Here is a 6,879-nt window from a genome sequence, read left to right as displayed (position 1 = left end):
ACAATCATGATCTTATTTTCTGGCAACCCTGCAATAAATATACAAGACATTCTGTGTGTATTATTGTTTTGATAAGGATATGGAAATGCTCTGTGCGCGAAAGAACTCTCCCACAGGTGCACCTCGATAGGCATGCTCTAGTGTTTCTCAATGCTGTTCATCTGATTGTAATAGTGCACTCTTACGTCATACACCTGCCAGCTGGAAATGACTATTTTATTTCAGTTTAACGTCCCGCGTTTATATGGTCTTTTTTATAAGGGAAACGATTATGAACGCACGTGAATGATGATGCAAGAATTGGTGGGATGAGAAAGTGGAAGTACCAAACGAAAACCCCCGGAAATAAGCGTTTAAATTGAAATTTATAATTTTGTTTCATGTTTCTATTACTTTTTAATGACTGTGTCAATGGGCACAATAATTTATGAACTTATACAATGTAACAACGCATCTTTCCAACTAGGTTGCCGGATTGATTTTTTTGTTACTAAACCAATCATTCTTTTATCTAATCTTTCTCTCTCTTTTTTAAGAAAGGAATTATTGCAAAACTCAAAACGCTATATATTTATTCTGAATATTGATGAATATTGATAACGAAAATATTAATTATCTGAAATCTTTAACCTCAAGAAAACTAGCATCTCGCCCTTTATTGCGAAACATGTATACAAGTTTCAAATAACTACTTAACACGTATGTTTCAGCTAAAAAGTTGACAGTGATTTTTTTTACAGTATTGAGTTGTCTTCTATGTGAAAAATTAACTTTCACGGTTCTACTTTATTTTCAGCTTTACCGAGAGAATGCCGGGGTAGTACCTAATGATACTATCGTGTCCGATTCCTAATCATTTCTGTCCATCCCAAATACAAACACTTACTGAAATAATAACGTTAAGTTTGACACTCGGTCGAAAAATTGTAAAAAGCTTTTTCAGGCAGCCATCCTGAATGAAGTTTCCCTGGGTATTCCTAATTCACACCAGGCAAATGCCGGGATGGTACCTAACTTATAGGTCCCAGGCCGCAACCTTCCTTCCCTAATCCTGTCTTCCTTCCCTTTCCCCCGGATAGTGTGCTCGCCGAGAGACGTCATCCTCCAAATGTAACTGGCTAAATGACCTTAGATGATGAAAGCCCAGAAATCTAACATCGTAAATTCTAATAACGTTAAGTCTACCTTTAGCTCATCTTCGTTTCCTCGTCTGCCGTATGTATTTAATTTCGTAAAATCTTTTAGAATACTTATACTGAAGAAATATTTTTGCTAAACAAGTGGTTATTTCACCATAAATTTCGTTGCGTTTTTATAGTATATTGGTAAAAATTGTTCCTCCGGGCCGGATTTGAACCAGCGACCTATGGATTACTGATCATTTTCGCTTACTACAGTCCACCGCTCTACCAACTGAGCTACCAGAGGAATTTCTAGAATAAGCTGAACCAAATAATAATATTTTTCAACTCAATTATATTTTTCTGCCTCGATTCACGTGACATAACATTCTTTTCCACACAGAAATACTTACGTAACCATTTTTAGATTATTACAACATGATTAAACAGAAGTAACTGTTTCTTTCTTTTTATTTATAGAACTTCTGTGTGTGTCATTGAGTTTCTGGTAAATACGAGGAACCAGTGTAGAGAAGCCCCGAAAACTGAAGGCTCATTTTTCTTGGTAATTTCAGATCAGTACTTATTTCGTTTTATATTTGCCCCATATGTCGCAGGTAATAGGAGAACAACTTCGACTGTGGCGAGATCGTACGTGATAACATTAACGGCGACGAATTTCCAAAATATATGTCGGTGCAAAGGTTAGGATCAAAGGGGGGCTATAGGGGATAGCTCCCCCTTGACGCTCAAATACACACTGGATAAAATGGGCTTCAATCCTGGTTTACACTGGATAAAGCGGCAAACTATGGTTTAGCTCCTCCGTTGATCATATCCTGGATCCGCCACTGCGAGTGCATATCAATGGCGAAACGTGTCAGCCTATATGTTTTCAGGAAAGTCTTAATGTTTGATTGATTTATTTTTAGTTAACATCTTTTATGAGCACTGTCATAAAGGCCTTTGCTGTGATAAAGTAAAATATTCCGGTACTATAAGGATAAGTTGGGGCTGCCCTAACTCAGTCAGTAACACGGCTGACTTAAACGCAAGAGAAACGATTTCAAATCCGGATCCAAACTAAAAATCTTGTGGGTGTAGTGCGTAGTCGGCGCGCATTGATAACATGGTTTATATATGAGCTTTAGGCGCGGGAGATCTGCGTAAAGTTCCAGGAGGGATTCATGTCATGGGCGTCCGCAGGAGGAGTCCAACTTGTCGACCGACCCCCCTTCCCCCGTGGAATCTAGTGAGTACAGGCTAATAAGTAATTGTTTCAAATAAAAAATATATGTATTTTTTGAAAAGAAAGAAGGATGTTTATAAAACTGGAGCTTCATATTGTTTAAATACATAAAGCATCTTACCTACGAATTTCCACTTGTGTGCTACTTATATATATATATATATATATATATATATATATATATATATATATATATATATATATATATATATATATATATATATATATATATACTGTATATATATATGTCGACCTGATGCGCAGATGTAAAATGCTTATTATGACAATATCTTAAAATTGTTTTCTTGGCACTCAAGAACAGATTACTTTGACCTGCTAGACCTCTTGGTGGGTCTTCCAAGTCAAATGTCAGGAAAACAAGGTAGCATTACTCCGTCTTCCCAAGTGACCAAAACTTCGAAGACAGAGGAGGAAATGAAATGAAATGAAATCTTAAGTTTTACGTCCCACGGTTATGCCAGTTATACCAGCCATACACTGACGTATTTTTCCGCCGTAGCCATAAACTTTCATGCGCTAGTCTTGTTAGCAGCTGTCAATACGTTAGTGTATGGGACCTGGCGTAAGTTCACGCACCGAATTTTTATACGCTGGAAAAGTCTGGCTGCTTTTAACTTCGAGCGTAAATACGGCGCGTAAAAACGGCTCAGATGAAAGGGTTTTTGGAGCAGCAGGTGGTCTCTTGCCTTCTCCCTGGTCTGGTCTTACACCGGCCATACACTGACGTATTTTTCAGTCGTAGCCATAAAATTTCATGCGCTAGTCTTGTTAGCAGCTGTCAATACGTTAGTGTATGGGACCTGGCGTACGTTTACGTACCGAATTTTTATACGCTGGAAAAGTCTGGGTGCTTTTAACTTCGAGCGTAAATACGGCGCGTAAAAACGGCTCAGATGAAAGGGTTTTCGAGCAGCAGGTGGTCTCTTGCCCTTTCCACGGCCTTCTCCCTGGTCTGGTCTTATTGTTTTCAGAAGATAAAACCTGTTCTTGTGTTGTCCTCGCGAATCGTTGCTGAGGTTTGCTGGTAGACTCACCAGAAATCATCATTCCAACCTAGTTTCAGTCCTTCCATACAATATACGATTTCGGCTAAACTAATATTTCCTATTGCACAAAACGAGACCTTATTTCCTAATTAAAATCCATAATTAATTTTGAGTGCACAGAGAAAACGGTATTTAAATCCAATACTTCCTAATCTGAATTCGCAAATTATGAGAGCTCCTCCGTGGTTATATAGTCAGCATAAGCTTCTCCGGTGCAGGACATCCTGTTCGATTCTCGGCAGAAGCTCACGCAGTTTGGATCTCACTTCTCATATAGCCTCGCTGTCTAAGAGGTCGCTGAAGTCAAACCCAATCCAATCGAACATGATGTCTTTCGAATACGAATTTAACATTAAATTTAATATTTGACAATTAAATTTATTATCGAAATTCGCTGAAATTTTTTTGCTATTTCGACCACCTGCTGATTGTTATTTTAAGTACCTTCTTTATTTTACAAGAACTTGTAACAAAATAGGTTCAGAGTCATTATTTTTTTTTCACGTGATCTTAACATTACTCGTGAAAAAGAAAATGTGATAAACCACAATACATAGGCTAGTGTTTGTTTCTTTGTGAATTATTTCAAACCTCAGATTGTACATATATTTAAATTTAATAGACCTAATAATCCCATTTCGCCATTAGTGTTCACATACTAAGTCTAAATAGCACAACCATTGTACCGCTCGTTTTAGTGTGCTTGCTTTTCAGCCTTAAATGTTCAACTTCAATCCAGGGTACCAGCTATGTTGAATATTTTTCAACATTTTATTATATCTCGTCATGATGGGGACTGTGCCAACACTTATTTGAAAAGCTTATGTAGACTCAAAATAGAACATACTTAACGCCAAAATTGAAATGACACCCATTTGCAGGAAATAGGATTACACTCATAATAGTTCATGTTAACTCGTAGTATGCCATTAAAGCATTTCTCAACCTTTGTGGTGTGGTTACTATCAATTCTCCCCAGATAAACGTTAACTTAAGGTCTATTATCACAAAATATTAAATAATAATGAATATCTGACACTTAAATAATTTCTTTCACGAACAACTCAATCATTTTACTGAGCTCTTCTGTGACTAAACGGTTAGCATACGTGTCTTTGGCGTGGGAGAGCCGGGTTTGCTTCCCGATGGGAGTTCATGTGGTTCGGATTTCACGTTAATCAGTAGGTCTCGTCTCATATAGCCTTGCTGGTGAAAGGGACGTTAAACTCAAAATCAACTCAACTTAATCGTTTTACTATCTTTATAAGTAGCATGTCCATCCTGTCAGGAGAATTTATATAATAATTGACTTAATAGTGTACTATTTTTCTTCTTACTTAATAGTGTATTATTTTAGTGTCATTTTTACTACTAGAGCTTCGAAATTAATTGATATTTAATTGTTTTCAGTTTCGTATAACATACAAGTTTGTTTACATTTTTCTTTTTACTTTCTGCTTAATTCCTTATAACTACGCTTTCTTACAGTGAAATACGCCTTATGTAATGAATATAAGAACTATGAGTATTAAAAACATACAATACGACGGGCTCTTTACACTGAGAGAAATGAAAATTTAAAATAAAACAAATCTGTTTATTTTCTGAACCAGTAAATGGAAACTCTTCCGACTTAGATTGCTTCAAATCATTGGTTCATAAGTTGTGAAACAAATGTAATAATAATAATAATAATAATAATAATAATAATAATAATAATAATAATAATAATAATAATAAATTTAAACGAACGAATGGATTTGGTTCAAAGTGTCTTTAATGAGTTAACAGTTTAAACTTCTTTCGAAAAAAAATCTAAAGTAAGATTGGGTAGCTCTCAGTTAATTTTAATAAGCAGTTGGATGTTTGTACCCACATGTAGTAAAATTTAAACAAATCAGTCGTTCAGAATAGTTTAACTTTGTTTGAAAATAACCTAATCTGAGTTGAATTGGAGAATAGAGAGTTGTGAATAGCTACTGTTTCAACGGAATTTGACTACTATAAGTTCGAAATTAAATAAATTAAGGTCTATATTATGGTAAAGCTTCGTGATAATATGCCAAATATCATAGCTACGCCAAATTCATGAAACAGCTACAATCATTTGTAAAAAACACACATTTTATTATTTGCAGTTTTTTATGTTCCCATATAACATACAAGTGCAAACATCTTTCTTTTAGACAAATTTAATATTTAGTTTACTAAATAACTATAATAATTTTAATAAAGCGTTAAATTTATCTTACTTTCCGTAATCAATTGTAGTTGCGCAAAAACACAGATCTATTCGCTTGTAATGGAAAGTACCAGTGACGGCAATTGGGTATGAACACTAGAAAGGGGGACAAAACACTACTAATAGTAAGGGGGCATGTAATTAGGCTGTAGTGTAAAGCCAAAAAAGTGGAGGCAGCAATTACCTCCACGCCCCTAATCGCCGATGGACAGCAAACTTGTTAATAATATTCCCAATTTAAGGGGATTTTAAGAAATTGTTGAGGAATAATTTTAGTAGTATTTAATTAGATCTATACGGTTTTATTTGAATTACTTCACTTCAGATCTACAATTAGTTTCATTATATTTTCATTAACTGTTAATCATCAAACGATGCGTTCAAACGTAGAATATTCACTAATAGTCATTACATTGGCCAACAACTTAAATTAATTTGTTTACAGTTAAATAAATTACTTTTTTTTTTAAAAAAACCCACCAAATTTGTTATATTTAATTTGAACATGTGGTTTGGTCCAGTCATTAGAATCAATCATTTTTTTTTAATTTAAAAGTTGGTTTCATCGATTAAAAGTGTCTGCTTACTGTGTCACAAGGTTTTGATGTAACATCTAAGCGGGGAAAGTCTGTAGCATATGGATAACGTATGTTCCGTGCAGATTTCTGTAGTAAACATAATGATTCTGTATATTTGTACAATATACCGCTGTCCGAATAACGGACTTTTCTCAGTGTATTAATTAATAAGAATTTGCGTCCGGTGAAGGGGAATATTAAAAGTTCGAAAAATTTTCTCTCTCTCTCTCTCTCTCTCTCTCTCTCTATATATATATATATATATATATATATATATATATATATATATATATATATATCACAGTCGAATCGATGTGTTAGTAAACAATACAAATGTTTAGAAGGTGGATAAAAAACAGAGCCGTTGGTAGAGATTTCGGCGCCAGGGACGAAGTAGAATTCGGCGCCCCTACACTCACCTTATCAAGCTTCCTTTTTTTTTTTTTTTTTTTTTTTACAAATAAAAGAAACCGATGTTGTCGTTATGCTACGTTGAATGTTTATTATGCTGCTTGCACAGACTATTGCAACAGCCAAAAGTGATCATTCTCTATTCTTTTACAAATAAAAGCTGTTTTCAAGAGGCTTATTTTGGACTTTTTCTTAAACTTACAAAACTGCC

General features: G+C 34.9%; 1 non-coding gene across 1 annotated transcript; it reads right to left on the bottom strand.

The window, feature by feature from the left end:
* Positions 1–1,336: 1,336 nt before the first annotated feature.
* TRNAY-GUA (transfer RNA tyrosine (anticodon GUA)) lies at positions 1,337–1,428 on the bottom strand. The gene is given in 2 exon segments: positions 1,337–1,372; positions 1,392–1,428. It is a non-coding gene; the product is annotated as a tRNA-Tyr (tRNA).
* Between the last annotated feature and the right edge of the window lie 5,451 nt (positions 1,429–6,879).

Source organism: Thermobia domestica, chromosome 15 (assembly GCF_964235325.1).
Source record: "Thermobia domestica chromosome 15, izTheDome1.hap1.1, whole genome shotgun sequence".
NCBI lineage: Eukaryota > Metazoa > Arthropoda > Insecta > Zygentoma > Lepismatidae > Thermobia > Thermobia domestica.
The sequence above is the reverse complement of the archived record's forward strand: the minus strand, read 5'-3'. Positions and strand labels throughout refer to the sequence as shown.